Source organism: Mesoplodon bidens, assembly GCF_964165515.1.
Source record: "Mesoplodon bidens genome assembly, chromosome: 18".
In the NCBI taxonomy this organism is placed as follows: domain Eukaryota; kingdom Metazoa; phylum Chordata; class Mammalia; order Artiodactyla; family Ziphiidae; genus Mesoplodon; species Mesoplodon bidens.
The window spans coordinates 13,131,476-13,154,980 of record NC_138175.1 but is presented as its reverse complement, the minus strand read 5'-3'; the positions used below and the strand labels follow the sequence as shown (position 1 = coordinate 13,154,980).

Genomic DNA, 23,505 nt, shown 5'->3' with positions numbered 1-23,505 from the left:
ATGGGGCCACCGCCCAAGGGAGGGAGCTGTGAAGGAGGAAAGGTTCCCACCTCCTGGGAAGCCTCCTCACTGCAGGGAGATCAGCCTGGATGGAGGGGGAGCTTTGGAGCCTAGAAGGCGAGTGCAGCAACTGGTTTGCAGAAGGCAAGATGGAGAATAACCTGCACAGAAGGTCAGCACCACTGCCCTGCGCTCCCCACCCTGAGACCCCCGTCTGTTGGTGCAAGTGGGGGCTGGGTGCTGACGTTCAGGCTTCAGAGGTCAAACCCAGGGAGAGGACTGGGGTTGGCCGCCCAGAGACAGCCTGAAGAGGCTGGACTGTGGCAACTGAGGGTGTACTCAGAAGAAGCCTGGGCCCACCAGAGAGGCAAGGTACCATTACTGGGGGGCACATGAGGAGAGGGACAGGACCACCATAAGAGCTTCTTTCCTGTGAGCCCTCCCACACAACAGGACACTGCCTACAGGAGCTTCGGGGGTGAGTGCAAGTTGATGCCACCATCGTGGGCTGCAGAGGTGGGCACAGGCCACTGCTACAAGACCCATAATCAGGTACCAAGCACTGCCCCTGCTGTCCTCAGAGTGTGCAGACAGCAGCTGCACATACAAGACCCGTGAGCAGGCAGCAAGGCCTGCCCCCACTATCCTGGGAGCACGCAAGGGCCGCTGCACCCGCACACCCCATATCAAGAAGATAACAGCCAGCACACACTGAGGAAAGAGACAGCAAGCATCCGAACTAAAAGCAGCCCCTCGATTTCAGGAAAGATGGCAGAGTAGAAGGGCTTGAGCTCCCCTCCCCTCACAAAAACACTCAAATCACAACTAACTGCTGAACAACCATTTACAAAAAAGACTGGAACCTACCAAAAAAGATATTTTACATTCAAAGACAAAGAGGAAGCCACAACGAGACAGGAGGAGGGGCACTTTAGCAACATAATCAAATCCACACCCGCAGGGAGGGTGACCCACAAACTGGAAAATATTTATATCGCAGAGGTTCTCCCACAAGAGTGAGAGTTCTGAGCCCCCCAGCAGGCTCCCCAGCCTAAGGTCTGGCATCAGGAGAAGTAACCCCCAGAGCATTTGGCTTTGAAGGCCAGCAGGGCTTGAGTGTAGGAGCTCCACAGGACTAGGGGAAACAGAGACTCCACTCTTGGAGGGAGCACACAAGCTTACACATACCCTGGGATCCAACACAAATCAGTAACTCCACAGAAGCCTGGGCTGGACCTACCTACAGGTCTTGGAGGGTCTCCTGGGGAGGGGGAGGTTGGCTGTGGCTCACAGTGAGGGCAAAGACACTGGTGGCAGAGAGGCCCCAGAGAAAACTGATTGGTGTGAGCTCTTCCAGAGGTCACCATTTTGGCATCAAGACTTGGCCCTACCCAACAGCCTACAGGCTCCAGTGCTGGAACACCTCTGGCCAAACAACCAGCAGGATAGGAACACAGCCCCACCCATCAGCATACAGGCCACCCATCAGCATATAGGCTGCCTAAAGCTGTTCTGAGCTCACAGCCACCTCTAAACACACCTCTTGACATGGCCCTGCACATGAGATGGACAAGACCCAGTCCACCCACCAGTGAGCAGGCACCAGTACCTCCCACCAGGAAGCCTGCACAAGCCTCAGGACCAACCTCACCCACCAGGGGGCGGACTCAAGAAACAAGAGGAGCTACAATCCTGCAGTCAGAGGAAAGGAGACCACAAACACAGAAAGTTAGACAAAATGAGACTGCAGACAAATATATTCCAGACAAAGGAACACGATAAAAACCCACAAGAACAACTAAATGAAGTGGACACAGGCAAGTTACCTGAAAAAGAATTTAGAGTAATGATAGTAAAGATGATCCAAGATCTCAGAAAAAGAATGGAGTCACAAGAAATGTTTAACAAAGAGCTAGAAGATTTAAGGAACACACAAACAGAAATGAACAGTACAATAACTGGAATAAAAAATACACTAGAAGGAATCAATAGCAGAATAATTGAGGCAGAAGAATGAATAAGTGAGCTGGAAGACAGAATGGTGGAAATCACTGCCATGGAACAGAATAAAGAAAAAAGAATGAAATGAGGATAGTCTCAGAGACCTCTGGGACAATATTAAATGCATCAACACTGGCATTATAGGGGTCCCAGAAGGAGAGAGAGACAGAGGGCCTAAGAAAATATTTGAAGAGATTATAGTTGAAAACTTCCCTAACATGAGAAAGGAAACACTCACTCAAGTCCAGGAAGTGCAGAGAGTCCCAGCAGGATAAACCCAAGGAGGAACACGTCAAGACACATATTAATCAAACTGACAAAAATGAACGACAAAGAGAAAATATTAAAAGCAACAAGAAGTAACAAATAACATACAAGGGAATCCCCATAAGGTTATCAGCTGATTTTTCAGCAGAAACTCTGCAGGCCAGAAGGGAGTGGCACGATATATGAAATCATGAAAGGGAAAGGGAAAGTGATGAAAGGGAAAAACCTACAACCAAGAATACCCAGCAAGGCTCTTGTTCAGATTCGACAGAGAAATCAAAAGCTTTACAGACAGGCAAGAGCTAAGAGAATTCAGCACCACCAACCCAGCTTTACAACAAATCCTAAAGGAACTTCTCTAGGTGGAAAAGAAAAGCCCACACCTAGAAACCAGAAAATTATGAATGGGAAAGCTCACTGGCAGAGGCAAATATAAAGTAAAGGTAGGAAATCATCCACACTCAAATATGATATTAAAACAAGCAATCATGAAAAGAGGAGAGTACAAATGCAGGATACTGGAAATTAAGAGACCAGTAACTTAAAATAATCTTGTACATATATAAACTGCTATATAAAAACTGCACAGGGGCTTCCCTGGTGGCGCAGTGGTTGCGAGTCCGCCTGCCGATGCAGGGGACACGGGTTCGTGCCCCGGTCTGGGAAGATCCCACATGCCGCGGAGCGGCTGGGCCCGTGAGCCATGGCCGCTGAGCCTGCACATCCGGAGCCCGTGCTCCGCAACGGGAGAGGCCACAACAGTGAGAGGCCCGCATAATGCAAAAAAAAAAAAAAACTGCACAGGAACCACAAACCAAAAATCTACAATAGATTTCTACAAAAAAGAAAAGGGAATCCAAACACAATACTAAAGATAGACATCAAATCACAAGAGAACAAAAGAGGAATGGAAGCAAAAAGACCTTCAAAAACAAATTCAAAACAATTAACAAAATGCCAGTAAGAAGATACATATTGATAATTACCTTAAATGTAAATGGATTAAATGCTCCAACCAAAAGACATAGACTGGCTGAATGGATACCAAAACAAGACCTGTATATATGCTGTCTACAAGAGACCCACTTCAGATCTAGGGACACATAAAGACTGAAAGTGAGGGGATGGAAAAAAGTATTCCATGCAAATGGAAATCAAAACAAAGCTGGAGTAGCAATTTTCATATCAGATAAAATAGATTCTAAAATAAAGACTGTTACAAGAGACACAGAAGGACACTACATAATGATCAAGGGATCAATCCAAGAAAAAGATATAACAATAATAAATATATAGGCACCCAACATAGGAGCACCTCAATACATAAGGCAACTGCTAACAGCTATGAAAGAGGAAATCAACAGTAACACGATAATAGTGGGGGACTTTAACACCTCACTTACACCAATGGACAGATCACACAAAATGAAAATAAATAAGGAAACAGAAGCTTTAAATGACACAATAGACCAGACAGATTTAATTGATATTTATAGGACATTCCATCCAGAACCAGCAGATTACACTTTCTTCTCAAGTGCACATGGAACATTCTCCAGGATAGATCATATATTGGGTCACAAATCAAGCAACAGTAAATTTAAGAAAGCTGAAATCATATCAAGTATCTTTTCTGACCACAACACTATGAGATTAGAAATGAATTACAAGGAAAAAAACTTAAAAAACACAAACACATGGAGGCTAAACAATACGTTACTAAATACCCAAGAGATCACTAAAGAAATCAAAGAGGAAATCAAAAAATACCTAGAGACAAATGACAAATGAAAACACGATGATCCCAAACCTATGGGATGCAGCAAAAGCAGTTCTAAGAGGGAAGTTTATAGCTATACAAGCCTACCTCAAGAAACAAGAAAAATCTCAAATAAACAATCTAACCTTACACCTAAAGGAACTAGAGAAAGAAGAACAAACAAAACCAAAGTTAGCAGAGGAAAGAAATCATAAAGATCAGAGCAGAAATAAATGAAATAGAAACAAAGAAAACAATAGCAAGGCTCAATAAAACTAAAAGCTGGTTCTTTGAGAAGATAAACAAAATTGATAAACCATTAGCCAGACTCATCAAGAAAAAAAGGGAGAGGACTCAAATCAAGAAAATTAGAAATTCGGGGGCTTCCCTGGTGGCACAGTGGTTGAGAGTCTGCCTGCTGATGCAGGGGACGTGGGTTCGTGCCCTGGTCTTGGAAGATCCCACATGTTGCGGAGCAGCTGGGCCCATGAGCCATGGCCGCTGAGCCTGCGCGTCCAGAGCCTGTGCTCCGCAACGGGAGAGGCCACAACAGTGAGAGGCCAACGTACCGCAAAAAAAAAAAAAAGAAAATTAGAAATGAAAAAGGAGAAGTTACAACAGACACCACAGAAATACAAAGCATCCTAAGAGACTACTACAAGCAACTCTATGCCAATAAAATGGACAACCTGGAAGAAATGGACAAACTCTTAGAAAGGTATAAGCTTCCAAGACTGAACCAGGAAGAAATAGAAAATATGAACAGACCAATCACAAGTAATGAAATTGAAACTGTGATTAAAAATCTTCCAACAAACAAAAGTCCAGGACCAGATGGCTTCACAGGTGAATTCTATCAAACATTTAGAGGAGTGCTAACACCTATTCTTCTCAAACTCTTGCAAAAAATTGCAGAGGAAGGAACACTCCCAAACTCATTCTATGAGGCCACCATCACCCTGATACCAAAACCAGACAAAGACATTACAAAAAAAGAAAATTACTGGGCTTCCCTGGTGGCGCAGTGGTTGAGAGTCTGCCTGCCGATGCAGGGGATGCGGGTTCGTGCCCCAGTCCAGGGGCATCCCACATGCCGCAGAGCGGCTGGGCCTGTGATCCATGGCCGCTGAGTCTGCGCATCCGGAGCCTGTGCTCCACAACAGGAGAGGCCACGACAGTGAGAGGCCCGCGTACCACAAAAAAAAAAAAAAGAAGAAAATTACAGACCAATATCACTGATAAATATAGATGCAAAAATCCTCAACAAAATACTAGCAAACAGAATCCAACAACACTTTAAAAGGATCATACACCATGATCAAGTGGGATTTATCCCAGGTATGCAAGGATTCAATATACATCAATCAATCAATGTGATAAACCATATTAACAAATTGAAGAATAAAACCATGTGATCATCTCAATAGATGCAGAAAAAGCTTTTTGACAAAATTGAACACCCATTTATGATAAAAACTCTCTAGAAAGTGGGCATAGAGGGAACCTACCTCAACATAATAAAGGCTATATACGACAAACCCACATCAAACATCATTCTCAATGGTGAAAAACTGAAAGCATTTCCACTAAGATCAGGAACAATACAAGGATGTCCACTCTCATCACTATTATTCAACATAGTTTTGGAAGTCCTAGCCATGGCAATCAGAGAAGAAAAAGAAAAGGAATACAAATTGGAAAAGAAGACATAAAACTGTCAGTGTTTGCCGATGACGTGATACTATACATAGAAAATCCTAAAGATGCTGCCAGAAAACTACTAGAGTTCATCAATGAATCTGATAAACTTGCAGGATACAAAATGAATACACAGAAATTTGTTGCATTCCAATACACCACCAACAAAAGATCAGAAAAATTAAGGAAACGATTCCATTTACCATCTCATCAAAAAGAATAAAATACCTAGAAATAAACCTATCTAAGGAGGCAAAAGACCTGTACTCTGAAAACTATAAGATGCTAATGAAAGAAATCAAAGATGACAGAAACAGATGGAGACATATAACTTGTTCTTCGATTAGAAGCATCAATACTGTCAAATTGACTATATTACACAAAGCAATCTACAGATTCAATGCAGTCCCTAACAAATTACCAATGGCATTTTTTACAGAATTAGAACAGAAAATTTTATAATTTGTATGGAAACACAAAAGACCCTGAATAGCCAAAGCAATCTTGAGAAAGAAAAACGGAGCTGGAGGAATCAGGCTCCCTAACTTGAGACATTACTACAAAGCTACTGTAATCAAACCACTATGGTACTGGCACAAAAACAGAAATATAAATCAATGGAACAGGATAGGAACTCCAGAGATAAGCCCATGCACCTATGGTCAACTAATCTATGACAAAGGAAGCAAGAATATACAATGGACAAAATACAGGCTCTTCAATAAGTGGCACTGGGAAAGCTGGACAGCTATATGTAAAAGAATGAAATTAGGACACTCCCTAACACCATACACAAAAACAAACTCAAAATGGATTAAAGACCTAAATGTAAGGCCAGATACTATGAAATTATTATAGGAAAACATAGGCAGAACACTCTCTGACATAAATCACAGCAATACCTTTTTTGATCCACCTCCTAGAGGAATGAAAATAAAAACCACAATTAACAAATGGGACCTAATTAAACTTAAAAAGCTTTTGCACAGGGATTTCCCTGGTGGTCCAGTGGCTAAGATTCTGCACTCCCAATGCAGGGGGCCCAGGTTCAATCCCTGGTCAGGGAACTAGATCCTACATGCCCCAACTAAGAGTTTGCATGCTGCAACTAAAGATCCCGCATGCCGCAACTAAAGGTTCCGCATGCCGCAACTAAAAAGATCCCGCATGCCGCAACTAAAAAGATCCTGCATGCCACAACTAAAAGATCCCACATGCAGCAACAAAGATCCTGTGTGCTGCAACTAAGACCCAGAGCAGCCAAATTAATTTTTTTAAAATTATTTATTTATTTTAAAAAAAACAACTTTTGCACAGCAAAGGAAACCATAAACAAAACGAAAAGAGAACCCACAGAATGGGAGAAAATATTTGCAAATGAAGCAACCAACAAGGGATTAATCTCCAAAATACATAAACAGCTCATGCAGCTCAACATCAAAAAAACAAACAACCCAATCCAAAAATGGGTGAAAGATCTAAATAGATATTTCTCCAAAGAAGACATACAGATGGTCAAAAAGCAGATGAAAAGATGCTCAACATCGCTAATTATCAGAGAAATGCAAATCAAAACTACAATGACATATCACCTCACACCAGTCAGGATGGCCATCATCAAAAAATCTACAAACAATAAATGCTAGAGAGGGTGTGGAAACAGGGAACCATCCTACACTGTTGGTGGGAATGTAAATTGGTACAACCATATGGATAACAGTATGGAGGTTCCTTAAAAAACTAAATGTGATCCGGCAATCCCACTCCTGGGCATTGACAGATGAATGGATAAAGAAGATGTGGTATACATATATACAACGGAACATTACCCAACCATTAAAAAGAATGAAGTAATGCCATTTGCGTCAACATGGATGGACCTAGATATTATCATACAGGGACTTCCCTGGTGGTCCAGTGGTAAGACTCCACGCTCTCAATGCAGGAGGCCCAGGTTTGATCCCTGGTCAAGGAACTAGGTTCCACATGCATGCCGCAACTAAGAAGTCCGCATGTCACAACTAAGAAGACCACCTGCCACAATAAAGATCCTGTGTGCCACAACTAAGACCTGGTGCAGCCAAAATAAATACATACATATATACATACATGAAAAAATTTAAAAAAAAAATTCATACTAAGTAACCCAAATAAAGATAAATATCATATGAGAGACCTTCAAAATGGTGGAAGAGTAAGATGTGGAGATCACCTTCCTCCCCACAAATACATCAGAAATACATCTACATGTGGAACAACCCCACAGAACACCTACTGAACGCTGGCAGAAGATCTCAGACCTCCCAAAAGGCAAGAAACTCCCCACGTACCTGGGTAGGGCAAAAGAAAAAAGAAAAAAGAGACAAAAGAATAGGGATGGGACCTGCACCAGTGGGAGGGAGCTGTGAAGGAGAAAAGTTTCCACACACTAGGAGCCCCTTCACTGGCAGAGACAGGGGGTGGCAGGGGGGAAGCTTCAGAGCCACGGAGGAGAGCACAGCAACAGGGGTGAGGAGGGCAAAGCGGAGAGATTCCCGCACAGAGGACTGGTGCCGACCAGCGCTCACCAGCCCGAGAGGCTTGTCTGCTCACCCGCCGGGGCGGGCGGGGCTGGGAGCTGAGGCTCGGGCTTCGGTTGGAGCGCAGGGAGAGGACTGGGGCTGGCTGCGTGAACACAGCCTGAAGGGGCTAATGCGCCACAGCTAGCCGGGAGGGAGTCCAGGAAAAGGTCTGGACCTGCCTAAGAGGCAAGAGACCATTGTCTTGGGGTGCTCGAGGAGAGGGGATTCAGAGCACCGCCTAAATGGGCTCCAGAGACGGGCGCGAGCCGCGGCTAACAGCACGGACACCAGGGACGGGCATGAGACGCTAAGGCTGCTGCTGCCGCCACCAAGAAAGCTGTGTGCAAGCACAGGTCACTATCCGCACATCCCCTCCTGGGAGCCTGTGCAGCCCGCCACTGCCAGGGTCCCGTGATCCAGGGACAACTTCCCCGGGAGAACACACGGCGCGCCTCAGGCTATTGCAACGTCACACTGACCTCTGCCGCCACAGACTCGCCCCGCACTCCATACCCCTCCCTCCCCCCGGCCTAAGTGAGCCAGAGCCCCCTAATCAACTGCTACTTTAACCCCATCTTGTCTGAGTGAAGAACAGACGCCCTCAGGAGACCTACACGCAGAGGGGGGGCCGAAGCCAAAGCTGAACCCCGGGAGCTGTGCAAACAAAGAAGAGAAAGGGGAATCTCTCCCAGCAGCCTCAGGAGCAGTGGATTAAATCTGCACAATCAACTTGATGTACCCTGCATCTGTGGAATACCTGAATAGACAACGAATCATCCCAAAATTGAGGTGGTGGACTTTGGGAGCAAAAATAATTTTTTTTCTTTTTCTCTTTTTGTGAGTGTGTATGTGTATGCTTCTTTGTGTGATTTCATCTGTATAGCTTTGCTTTTACCATTTGTCCTAGGGTTCTGTCTGTCCATTCTTGGTTTTTTGTTTTTTAAGTATAATTTTTAACACCTGTTATCATTAGTGGATTTGTTTTCTGGTTTGGTTGCTCTCTTCTTTCTTTCTTTTTTATTTTTAAAAAAGTTAAAAAAGGTAATAAAAAAATTTTAATTTTTAATAATTATTTTTTATTTTTTACTTTAATAACTTTATTTTATTCTTTCTTTCTCCCTTTCTCCCCTTCTCTCTTTCTTTTCTCCCTTTTCTTCTGAGCCGTGTGGCTGACAGGCTCTTGGTGCTCTGCCTGGGTGTCAGGCCTGTGCCTCTGAGGTGGGAGAGCCGAGTTCAGGACACTGATCCACCAGACACCTCCCAGCTCCACGTAATATCAAATGGTGAAAGCTCTCCCAGGGATCTCCATCTCATTGCTAAGACCCAGCTCCACTCAACGACCGGCAAGCTACAGTGCTGGACACCCTATGCCAGAAAACTAGCAAGACAGGAACACAACCCCACTGATCAGCAAACAGGCTGCCTAAAATCACAATAAGGTCACAGACACCCCAAAACACACCATCAGACGTGGACCTGCCCACCAGAAGTACAAGATCCAGCCTCATCTACCAGAACACAGGCACTAGTCCCCTCCACCAGGAAGCCTACAAAACCCACTGAACCAACCTTAGCCACTGGGGGAAGACACCAACAACAACAGGAACTACGAACCTGCAGCCTGTGAAAAGGAGACCCCAAACATAGTAAGTTAAGCAAAATGAGAAAACAGAGAAACACACAGCACATGAAGGAGCAAGGTAAAAACCCACCAGACCAAACAAATGAAGAGGAAATAGGCAGTCTACCTGAAAAAGAATTCAGAGTAATGATAGTAAAGATGATCCAAGATCTTGGAAATAGAATGGAGAAAACACAAGAAACGTTTAACAAGTACCTAGAAGAACTAAAGACCAAACAAACAATGATGAACAACACAATAAATGAAATTTAAAATTCTCTAGAAGGAATCAATAGCAGAATAACAGGCAGAAGAACGGATAAGTGACCAGGAAGATATAATAGTGGAAATAACTACTGCAGAGCAGAAGAAAGAAAAAAGAATGAAAAGAATTGAGGACAGTCTCAGAGACCTCTGGGACAACACTAAATGCACCAACATTCGAATTATAGGGGTCCCAGAAGAAGAAGAGAAAAAGAAAGGGACTGAGAAAATATTTGAAGAGATTATAGTTGAAAACTTCCCTAATAAGGGAAAGGAAATAGTTAATCAAGTCCAATAAGCACAGAGAGTCCCATACGGGATAAATTCAAGGAGAAACATGCCAAGACACATATTAATCAAACTATCAAAAATTAAAAACAAAGAAAAATATTAAAAGCATCAAGGGAAAAACAACAAATAACATATAAGGGAATCCCCATAAGGTTAACAGCTGATCTTTCAGTAGAAACTCTGCAAGCCAGAAGGGAGTGGCAGGACATATTTAAAGTGATGAAAGGGAAAACAACCAAGACTACAACCAAGATTACTCTACCCAGCAAGGATCTCATTCAGATTCGATGGAGAAATTAAAACCTTTACAGACAAGCAAAAGCTAAGAGAATTCAGCACCACCAAACCAGCTTTACAACAAATGCTAAAGGAACTTCTCTAGGCAGGAAACACAAGAGAAGGAAAAGACCTACAACAACAAACCCAAAACAATTAAGAAAATGGTAATAGGAACATACATATCGATAATTACCTTAAATGTAAATGGATTAAATGCTCCAACCAAAAGACATAAACTGGCTGAATGGATACAAAAACAAGACCTATATATTTGTCTATAAGAGACCCACTTCAGACCCAGGGACACATACAGACTGAAAGTGAGGGGATGGAAAAAGATGTTCCATGCAAATGGAAATCAAAACAAAGCTGGAGTAGCATTCTCATATCAGACAAAATAGACTTTAAAATAAAGACTATTACAAGAGATAAAGAAGGACACTACATAATGATCAAGGGATCAATCCAAGAAGAAGATATAACAATTGTAAATATTTATGCAGTCAACATTGGAGCACTTCAATACATAAGGTAAATGCTAACAGCCATAAAAGGGGAAATCGACAGTAACACAATCATAGTAGGGGACTTTAACACCCCACTTTCACGAATGGACAGATCATCCAAAATGAAAATAAATAAGGAAACACAAGCTTTAAATGATACATTAAACAAGATGGACTTAATTGATATTTATAGGACATTCCATCCAAAAAACAACAGAATACACTTTCTTCTCAAGTGCTCCTGGAACATTCTCCAGGATAGATCATATCTTGGGTCACAAATCAAGCCTTGATAAATTTAAGAAAATTAAAATCGTATCAAGTATCTTTTCTGACCACAACGTTATGAGATTAGATAACAATTACAGGAAAAAATCTGTAAAAAATACAAACACATGGAGGCTAAACAATACACTACTTAATAACCAAGAGATCACTGAAGAAATCAAAGAGGAAATCAAAAAATACCTAGAGACAAATGACAATGAAAACATGACGACCCAAAACCTGTCAGATGCAGCAAAAGCAGTTCTAAGAGGGAAGTTTATAGCAATACAGTTCTACCTTAAGGAACAAGAAACATCTCAAATAAATAACCTAACCTTACACTTAAAGCAATGAGAAGAACAAAAAAAACTCAAAGTTAGCAGAAGGAAAGAAATCATAAAGATCAGATCAGAAATAAATGAAAAAGAAATGAAGGAAACAATAGCAAAGATCAGTAAAACTCAAAGCTGGTTCTTTGAGAAGATAAACAAAATTGATAAACCATTAGCCAGACTCATCAAGAAAAAAAGGGAGAAGACTCAAATCAATAGAATTAGAAATGAAAAAGGAGCAACAACTGACACTGCAGAAATACAAAGGATCCTGAGAGATTACTACAAGCAACTATATGCCAATAAAATGGACAACCGGGAAGAAATGGACAAATTCTTAGAAAAGCACAACCTTCCGAGACTCAACCAGGAAGAAACAGAAAATATAAACAGACCGATCACAAGCACTGAAACTGAGACTGTGATTAAAAATCTTCCAACAAACAAAAGCCCAGGACCAGATGGCTTCACAGGCGAATTAAACATATAGAGAAGAGCTAACACCTATCCTTCTCAAACTCTTCCAAAATATAGCAGAGGGAGGAACACTCCCAAACTCATTCTACGAGGCCACCATCACCCTGATACCAAAACAAGACAAAGATGTCACAAAGAAAGAAAACTACAGGCCAATATCACTGATGAACATAGATGGAAAAATCCTCAACAAAATACTAGCAAACAGGATCCAACAGCACATGAAAAGGATCATACACCATGATCAAGTGGGGTTTATCCCAGGAATGCAAGGATTCTTCAGTATATGCAAATCAATCAACGTGATACACCATATTAACAAATTGAAGAATAAAAACCATATGATCATCTCAATAGATGCAGAAAAAGCTTTTGACAAAATTCAACACCCATTTATGATAAAAACCCTCCAGCAAGTAGGCATAGAGGGAACTTATCTCAACATAATAAAGGCCATATATGACAAACCCACAGCCAACATCATCCTCAATGGTGAAAAACTGAAACCATTTCCACTAAGATCAGGAACAAGACAAGGTTGCCCACTCTCACCACTATTATTCAACATAGTTTTGGAAGTTTTAGCCACAGCAATCAGAGAAGAAAAAGAAATAAAAGGAATCCAAATAGGAAAAGAAGAAGTAAAGCTGTCACTGTTTGCAGATGACATGATACTATATAGAGAGAATCCTAAAGATGCTACCAGAAAACTACTAGAGCTAATCAGTGAATTTGGTAAAGTAGCAGGATACAAAATTAATGCACAGAAATCTCTTGCATTCCTAAACACTAGTGATGAAAAATCTGAAAGAGAAATTAAGAGAAATTAACATTTACCACTGCAACAAAAAGAATAAAATACCTAAAAATAAACCTACCTAAGGAGACAAAAGACCTGTATGCAGAAAACTATGACACTGATGAAAGAAATTAAAGATGATACAAACACATACAAATCCATGTTCTTGGATTGGAAGACTCAACATTGTGAAAATGACTATACTACCCAAAGCAATCTACAGATTCAATGCAATCCCTATCAAACTACCAATGGCATTTTTCACAGAACTATAACAAAAAATTTCACAATTTGTATGGAAACACAAAAGATCCCATATAGCTAAAGGAATCTTGAGAAAGAAAAACGGAGCTGGAGGAGTCAGGCTCCCAGACATCAGACTATACTACAAAGCTACAGTAATCAAGACAGTATGGTACTGGCACAAAAACAGAAATACAGATCAATGGATAGAAAGCCCAGAGATAAACCCACGCACATATGGTCACCTTATTTTTGATAAAGGAAGCAAGGATATACAATGGAGAAAAGATAGCCTCCTCAATAAGTGGTGCTGGGAAAACTGGACAGCTACATGTAAAAGAATGAAATTAGAACACTCTCTAACACCATACTCAAAAATAAACTCAAAATGGATTAAAGACCTAAATGTAAGGCCAGACACTATAAAACTCTTAGAGGAAAACATAGGCAGAACACTCTGTGATATAAATCACAGCAAGATCCTTTTTGACCCACCTCCTAGAGAAATGGAAATAAAAACAAAAATAAACAAATGGGACCTAATGAAACTTCAAAGCTTTTGCACAGCAAAGGAAACCAATAACAAGATGAAAACCTCAGAATGGGAGAAAATATTTGCAAATGAAGCAACTGACAAAGGATTAATCTCTGAAATATACAAGCTACTCATGCAGCTCAATATCAAAAAAAAAACAACCCAATCCAAAAATGGGCAGAAGACCTAAACAGATATTTCTCCAAAGAAGATATACAGACTGACAACAAACATGTGAAAGGATGCTCAACATCACTAATCATTAGAGAAATGCAAATCAAAACTATAATGAGGTATCACCTCACACTGGTCAGAATGGCCATCATCAAAAAATCTACAAACAATAAATGCTGGAGAGGGTGTGAAGAAAAGAGAACCCTCTTGCACTGTTGGTGGGAATGTAAATTGATACAGCCACTATGGAGAACAGTATGGAGGTTCCTCAAAAAACTAAAAACAGAACTACCATGTGACCGAGCAATCCCAACACTGGGCATATACCCTGAGAAAACCATAATTCAAAAAGAGTCATGTACCACAATGTTCACTGCAGCTCTATTTACAATAGCCAGGACATGGAAGCAACCTAAGTGTCCATCGACAGATGAATGGATAAAGAAGATGTGGCACATATATACAATGGAATATTACTCAGCCATAAAAAGAAATGAAATTGAGTTATCTGTAGTGAGGTGGGTGGACCTAGAGTCTGTCATACAGAGTGAAGTAAGTCAGAAAGAAAAAAACAAATACCGTATTCTAACACATATATATGGAATCTGAAAAAAAAAAAAAAAGGTGATCAAGAACCTAGGGGCAGGACAGGAATAAAGACGCAGACATAGAGAATGGACCTGAAGACCGGGGAGGGGTAAGGGTAAGCTGGGACGAAGTGAGAGAGTGGCATGGACATATATACACTACCAAATGTAAAATAGATAGCTAGTGGGAAGCAGTCGCATAGCACAGGGAGATCAGCTCGGTGCTTTGTGACCACCTAGAGGGGTGGGATAGAGAGGGTGGGAGGGAGACGCAAGAGGGAGAAGATATGGGGATATATGTATATCTGTATAGCTGATTCACTTTGTTATAAAGCAGAAACTAACACACCATTTTAAAGCAATTATACTCCAATAAAGATGTTAAAAATACATATATAGGGCCTCCCTGGTGGCGCAGTGGTTGAGAGTCCGCCTGCCGATGCAGGGGATACGGGTTCGTGCCCCGGTCTGGGAGGATCCCATATGCCGCGGAGCGGCTGGGCCCATGAGCCATGGCCGCTGGGCCTGCGCATCCGGAGCCTGTGCTCCGCAACGGGAGAGGCCACAACAGTGAGAGGCCCGCATACCGCAAAAAGAAAAAAAAAAAAAAAAAAATACATATATATATATCACTTATATGTGGAATCTAAAAAATAAAAATAATAATACAAATGAACTTATTTCCAAAACAGAGACTCACAGACATGGAAAACAATCTTATGGTTACCAAAGGGGAAAGGGAGGTGGGGTGGGGGATAAATTAGGAGGTTGGGATTAACATATACACACTGCTATATATAAAGCAGAGTGCTTGCTTCGGCAACACATATACTAAAATTGGAACGATACAGAGAAGATTAGCATGGCACCTGCACAAAGACCCATAAATTCATGAAGTGTTCCATATTTTTGTTCAGAAAACGTAATGAAGATGAAGATTCACCAAACAAGCTCTATACGTTGGTTCCCTATGTTCCTGTCACCACTTTGAAAAATCTACAGTTAATGTGGATGAGCACTAACTGCTGCTGTCAAATAAAGTTATAGAACTGCAAAAAAAAATAATTAAAATAACATAGCCAACAAGGACCTACTGTATAGCACAGGGAGCTATACTCAGTATTTTGTAATAACCTATAAGGGAAAAGGATCTGAAGAAATTATATATATATATATAAAATCACTGTGCTGTACAACTGAAACTAACATGATACTGTATCACTAAATCAACTACACTTCAATTTTTTAAAAAACAACAAGAACAACAAAAAAGTCTTAGGAGCTCTGTGCCAGAAATGGGGATGAGGATCAAATATTTATTTCTTACTGTAAATCACAGTTTCACAGTTGTCAACCAAGAAATAGTGCAGGAGGCTGCAAATAAGAAACGAGTTTACTGGGCGTCATAAGAATTGCAATTCAGGAGACACAGATTCAAGTAAAACCAAAAGAGTGTTTCCAGGAAGAGTCACGGCTTACAGAGGCAAAAAGCCACAAAGTTAAAAGTTGCCTGGCAAGAATTGTGATCAACTCTGACACAAGCTGGAAAACATTTGTCCTTAAGGAATCACAAGTTATTTTAGGGTCGGGTCCAATAAGTAGACAGGCTATCATGAGTTATTTTAGGGTAAGGGTCTGATAAGTATCTTGAGTTTCTGGCAGATGTTCTGAAAGACTCCATTAGGACAGTAAGTGGTCAAAAGGTCAGATTCCATACAGGTTGAGATGTGTATAAGCCACACTTCCTTAATGGCCTCCAGGCTCTCTTAGCAATGGCAACTCCATTTTGCTTTTCCTTTCACACAGTCCACCCCTTGGTCTTCAAACATGAATCCTTTATAACAAAACAATCTTAAAAATCAAAAGATACTGGCACATTACTAGAATCCCATTTAGTTATTAATAAGTATCCAGTCCACCAGCATTTCATATGAAAATATCTACCACAGTGAGGCTGAAACCGAGGGCAGTCAAGAGTTCGATCCCTTAAACTCTAACTTGCTCAGTAACATCCCATAACCTGCCCTCACCAATCAAGCTTGTCTTAATTGTTCCTGCAAATTGTATACCCTCCAAGCTTCACATAGCTTAGACACATAGCTTATGGTAAGACTCCTTTAACCACCCCCAACAGATAACACCTGTGACACAAGGGTCACTATAGTAACGGTTACTTTGTTTGTTTTTTAGGAACATGGAGTTAGTCCTGCCAAGTTCAAACTGGCTGGCACCATGGACCCTCCTGCTGGGCCTGCACAAGTCCAGTGGATGACTTTTTGATGTCAGGGCCAAAATCTCCACCCTCAGATCATGCTACCACCACCTTTTTCTGAACATGCACCCCTGAAGAAGCATGTAACTCAGATATGCCTGTACAGAGCAGCCAGTACTTCACCTTTTTCCTGCCTCCAATCAGCTGGAAAGTCAGCTGATAGCTTTCTGGGAGTTCCCTTGTACATAAATTGTTGCTTTTCCCTTGTTGCTTTTAAGATTCTCTGTCTTTAATTTTTGCCATTTTAATTACAGTGTGTCTTGATGTGATTCTCTTTGGATTGATTCTGTTTGGGACTCTCTGTGCTTCTTGGACCTGAATGTCTGTTTCCTTTCCCGGGTTAGGAAGTTTTCAGTTACTCTATCTTCAGACACATTCTTGGTCCCTTTCTCTCTCTCTTCTCCTTCTGGGATCTCTATCATGTGAATTTTAGTATGCTTGATGTGGTCCCAAATTCTCTTAAACTGTCCTCATTTCTTTTTTTTTTTTTTTTTTGTCCTCATTTCTTTTTACTTTTCCTTTTTTCTGTTCAGCTTCAGTGATTTCCATTACTGTCTTCCAGCTCACTGATCTGTTCCTCTGTCATCTAATCTACTTTTGATTCCTTCTAGTGTATTTTTTATTTCAGTTATTGTATTCTTTAGCTGTTTGGTTCTTCTTTGTAAATATAAAGGCTCTTTGTTTAACTCTTTGTTAAACTTTTCACTGTTTTCATCCATTCATCTCTCGAGTTCTTTGATCATCTTTATGATCCTTACCTTGAACTTTTTTTTTTGGCTGCATTGGGTCTTCATTGCTGCACGTGGGCTTTCTCTAGTTGCAGCGAGCGGGGGCTACTCTTCTTTGCAGTGCGTGGGCTTTTTTTTAGTTCTTCTTCTGGGGTTTTATCCTGTTCCTTTGTTTAGAACATGTTCCTCTTGTGACATCATTTTGCCTAATTTTGCTGTTTTTATTTCTGTGTATCTGGTACATTGGTATTATTTCCTGACCTTGGAGATGTGGCCTTTTGTAGGAGATGTCCTAAGCCTCCCAGCAGCACACTCCCCTCTGGTCACCAGAGTTATGTGCTCTAGGGGTGCCCCATGTCCATGAGGGCTGCGTGGGTCCTTCTGTTGTGGTGGGTTGACTATGTGGGTGGTCTGGTAGGCGCAGCTGGCCCCTGGTCCAGTTGGTTGCCAGTCCCTCCTTGTGCAGAGGCTGCCAGCCATGTTTCCCGGGGCTGGGTCACAGGCAGCTGGCGGTGGAAGCCTGGGAGAGGGGGGTCCCAAGGCTACTGCTGGCCCACTGGTGGGCAGAATGGGGTTCTAGGGTGAGTAGCTGTGGGGCTGGGGCTCCCAGGTCCATTGTCAGCCTGCTGGCGGTTAAGGTCAGTTCCCGACATGGCTGGCTGCAGGTTCCGTGATGTCCCAAAGCTGGACTTGGCCCACTGGTGAGTGAGGCTGGAAACTGGAGTGGCTGGCTGAGCAGTGCAAGGTGTCTCAGAGCTGGTGCTGGCTTGCTGGTGGGCACAGCTGGGGCCCAAGGAGCCCAGAGGCTGGTGTGTTAGCTGGGTCCTGACAAGAGAGCTGCAGTGATCCTGGGGCTGGTGCCCACCCACCGGGGGGTGAAACCAAGTCCTGGGGCCAGTACCAGCCCACCAGCATACAGAGTCAGGTCCTGGGATCTCTGGCTGCAGGGTCCAGGGATCCCAGAGCTGGTGTCGGCCCACTGGTGCGTGGGGCTGAGGCCCAGAGGGTCCTGGGGCTAGCGCTTGATTGCTGGTGGGTGGATTCAGGTCCCAGGGTCTCTGGCTGCAGGCCCCTGGGGGTCCCTGAGTTTGAACCCAATTTTCATTGTATGTGTGAGGAGATTTCCCCCACACCAAACAACTCAATTCTGAGGCCATCTACCTGGAGATGTAAGCAGTTTTTGGCAAGAAAGAGCTCTTGGCAGTAAAGAGCTCTCTGCCCAAGCACACCTTTCCTAACTTTTGGGGTTTTCAAAATAAATTTATTTATTTATTTTTGGCTGCGTTGCATCTTCATTGCTGCACGTGGGATTTATCTAGTTGTGTTGAGCGAGGGCTACTCTTCTGTTGCGGTGCGCGGGCTTCTCATTGCAGTGGCTTCTCTTGTTGCAGAGCACAGGCTCTAGGCATGTGGGCTCAGTAGTTGTGGCGCATGGGCTTAGCTGCTCTGCGGCATGTGGGATCTTCCCAGACCAGGGCTGGAACCCATGTCCTCTGCATTGGCAGGCGGATTCCTTACCACTGCGCCACCAACTTTCCTAACTTTTGATCACACAATACCGTGCCTAACCTGTTGGTTCTTTCCATAGACCAAAGAAGTAGAAAGGAAGAATAAGTAATTAAAAGATGACCAGATCTCCTCCCAGCTTCCCCTTCAGTTAATCTCTCAAACTGTGTGAACAAGATAGCATCTAAAGAAAGGTCGACAAGCCTGCATGCAGTGGGAGATGGTGACAAGTCTGATCCCCTATTTCAATGAGTAACTGAGACCACTTCCCCTTTTCCCTTTAAAAACTTCCACGGCCGATGCTGGGCACGGGAGGCGTGGGGCTTGTGGGCGTGGCTATGCGGCTCACATGGCTGCTCCCTGGCCTTGGCGCACGCGGCCCGCGAGTCCCACAGGGGAGACTGGCGGCCCTCGGCGGGGCTGGGGGCGGACGGGCATCGGCTGAGCCTGTTGGCGGCGGGGATCGTGAATTCGGCGCCCCACCGTCTGCAGCCCCACCTGTGCCTCATGCGGTTGGACTAGCCTATCGGAACCTGGCTGTGGTACCTGCCATGTACGTGGAGCACTGCTTTGGCAGCCCAACCAGGTTGCTTTCCGGATTGGTACATGTGATCCCTCTTTGGCACTGGAGCTGTTCTGCTGCGTGGAGCAGGCTGTACTATTAATGACATGTGGGACTGGGACTAGGACTACGATAAAGGTTACAAGAGGGCTTCCCTGGTGGCGCAGTGGTTGAGAGTCCGCCTGCCGATGCAGGGGACACGGGTTGGTGCCCCGGTCTGGGAAGATCCCACATGCCGCGGAGCGGCTGGGCCCGTGAGCCGTGGCTCTGCAACGGGAGAGGCCACAACAGTGAGAGGCCCGCGTACTGCAAAAAAAAAAAAAAAAGTTACAAGAACAGCAAGTCACCCAATAGCTGCTGGAGACATTTCAACTTTTCAATCCTTTGTTTTTCTCGGGGGACAGCTGAACTTGGCACTAGGGTTCTCCTGTGTCTGAATTACTACAGTATATAGCTCTTGGAGCAGCATCCCTACTTCTTGTCATCACCTACCTGCTAATGAAGAGAATTACATACTGGCCTCAATTAGCCTTAGGGTTGACTTTTAATTGGGGAGCATTACTTGGATGATCCGCTATCAAGGGCTCCTGTGATCCATCTGTTTGCCTCCCTCTTTATTTTTCTGGAATTATGTGGACTCATATACGATACTATCTATGCTCGTCAGGACAAGACAGATGATGCTCTGATTGTGCTGAAGTCCACGGCAGTGCTGTTCCGTTAAGATACCAAGCAGTGGCTCGGTGGCTTCAGTGTGGCAATGCTGGGGGCGCTGAGCCTGGTGGGAGTGAACAAACTGTGCCCTGCTACACTGCTCTGGCTGCTGCAGCAGGAGCCCATCTGGCTCACCAGATTTACACTCTGGACATCCACAGACCTGAGGATTGTTGGGATAAATTCACCTCCAACAGAACAATAGGACTAATAATTTTTTTAGGGACTGTCCTTGGGAATTTATGGAAAGAAAAGGAGACAGATGAAACAAAGAAAAATATAGATAATAGAATGGAAAATTAGCAAATTAAGTTTATCTGGGGATTTTTAAAATAAACTTTTACAAAACACTCTCAGGTCTTATTCCCACATAACTGGGTCTGAATAACAGTCTTACAACATGTTAATGAATTAAAAACCAGTAGATGAAGTTTTAGAGCATTTTTGCCTGGATTTTAGTTCAAGTATGTACTAGTCGAATTCTTACCATCACAGAAACCAGGAACTCTTCAGGATTTGCCATCACCTGGAGTATTTTTAAGTTAATGCATGCTTCTCATAATAATTCTCATCTGCAGTTACAGGAATTATGTGAGTTTTGGCACTTTAGGAAAAAACCTAATGTGTGCCTCATCTAAATGAATGTCTCTGTATGAAAATGGACTCTCTTTTTAGGGGAAAATAAAAGAAAGTTTGGGCTTATTGTTCTTTGTGTTGACCTTTACTTACTGCCAAAAGCTGTAATTCAAGAAACCATTCTATTTTTTATATTTTAAGAGAATTTAAATCAGTAAATAAAGATTTTTACCTATTATACCTGTTAAACAAAACAAAACAACAAACGTCTATGGCCAAGCATAACCTTCAGTGTTAGATTTGGGACACGAGCCTGCCTTCTCCCCAGAATGCTAGCTTTCTGATTAGGAACATTAGGAAAGGGAACATTTTCCATTTCTCCTAACACTTGCCTCTTGAGTACTGATTTTCAAGCAGTGAGCAGCTGGACCCGAGTTTGGTAGCAGAGGTAGCCTCAGATTCTGCACTTTAAGGGTTCAGTCCTACCAGACAGCACCCCGACTCATTTCACACTCCAGTCACAGGTCCACGTTGTTACCTGTGCTTCTGACCAACCAGCTACAAATCAGAGGTTCCCACGACCCCCTCCTTGGGTTCAATTAATTTGCTAGAGTGGCTCTCAGAACTCCAGAAACTCATTTTTACTCACTGAATTTATTATATAAGAATATAAGTCGGGTGGAACAGAACAGTAGTCAGTTGAGAGCCCAGAAATAAACCCACACACCTACAGTCAATTAATCTGCAACAAAGGAGGCAAGAATACATAATGGAGAAAAGACAGTCTCTTCAGCAAGTGGTGTTGGAAAAGCTGGACAGCCACATGTAAATGAATGAAGTTAGAACACTCCCTCACATCATACACAAAAATAAACTCGAAATGGCTTAAAGACTTAAATATAAGACTGGATACTATAAAACATCTAGAAAAGAACATAGGCAAAACATTTTCTGACATAAATCGTAGCAACATTTTCTTAGGTCAGTCTCTCAAGGCAATAGAAATAAAAGCAAAAATAAACAAATGGGACCTGGTTAAACTTACAAGCTTTTGTACAGCAAAGGAAACTATAAACAAAATGAAAAGACAACCCACAGAATGGGAGAAAATATTTACAAATGATGCGATCGACAAGGGCTTAATTTCCAAAATATACAAACAGCTCATACAGTTCATACAGCTCAATATCAAAAACAAACAACCCGGGCTTCCCTGGTGGCGCAGTGGTTGAGAATCTGCCTGCTAATGCAGGGGACACGGGTTCGAGCCCTGGGCTGGGAAGATCCCACATGCCACAGAGCAACCAAGCCCATGAGCCACAACTACTGAGCCTGCGCGTCCGGAGCCTGTGCTCCACAACGAGACGCCGCGATAGTGAGAGGCCCGCACATCGCAATGAAGAGTGGCCCCCGCTTGCCACAACTAGAGAAAGCCCTCGCACAGAAACGAAGACCCAACACAGCCAAAAATAAATAAATTAATTTAAAAAAAAAACCAACAACCCAATCAAAAAATGGACAGAAGACCTAAAAAGACATTTCTCCAAAGGAGATTTACATATAGCCAACAGGCATGTGAAAAGATGCTCAACATCATTAATTATTAGAGAAATTCAAATCAAAACTACAATGAGGGGCTTCCCTGGTGGCGCAGTAGTTCAGAGTCCGCCTGCCGATGCAGGGGACACGGGTTCGGGCCCTGGTCCGGGAGGATCCCACATGCCGCAGAGCAACTAAGTCTGTGAGCCACAACTACTGAGCCTGCGCTCTACAGCCCGTGAGCTACAACTATTGAAGCCCACATGCCTAGAGCCCGTGCTCCACAACGGGAGAGGCCACGGCAGTGAGAAGCCTGTTCCCAACAAGGAGTGGCCCCCACTCGCCACAACTACAGGAAGCCCGTGCCTAGCAACAAAGACCCAACTCAGCCAAAAATAAATAAATAAATAAATAAATTTATTTTAAAAATAAAACTACAATGAGGTACCACCTCATGTGGGTCAGAATGGCCATCATCAAAAAGTCTACAAATAACAAATGCTGGAGAGGGTGTAGAGAAAAGGGAACCCTCCTACACTGTTGGTAGGAATGTAAATTGGTGCAGCCACTATGAAAAACAGGTTGGAGGTTCCTCAAAAAACTAAAACTATAGTTGCCATATGATCCAGCAATCTCACTCCTGGGCATACATCCAGAGAAAACTATACTTCAAAAAGACACATGCACCCCAATGTTCATTGCAGCACTATTTACAATAGCCAAGACATGAAAACAACCTAAATGTCCACTGACAGATGAATGGATAAAGAAGTGTGGTACATATATACAATGGTATATTACTCAGCCATAAAAAGAAACGAAACTGAGCTATTTGTAGTGAGGTGGATAGACCTAGACTCTGTCATACAGAGTGAAGTAAGTCAGAAAGGGAAAGACAAATACCATATGCTAACACATATATATGGAATTTAAGAAGAAAAAAAATG

At 42.8% G+C, this 23,505-nt stretch overlaps 1 pseudogene across 1 annotated transcript; it reads left to right on the top strand.

The window, feature by feature from the left end:
* Positions 1–89: 89 nt before the first annotated feature.
* On the top strand, positions 90–20,896 carry LOC308606504 (4-hydroxybenzoate polyprenyltransferase, mitochondrial-like; annotated as a pseudogene). Its single transcript has 4 exons — positions 90–172; positions 468–552; positions 19,483–19,852; positions 20,021–20,896. The product of its transcript is annotated as a 4-hydroxybenzoate polyprenyltransferase, mitochondrial-like (transcript).
* The last annotated feature ends 2,609 nt before the right edge of the window (positions 20,897–23,505 follow it).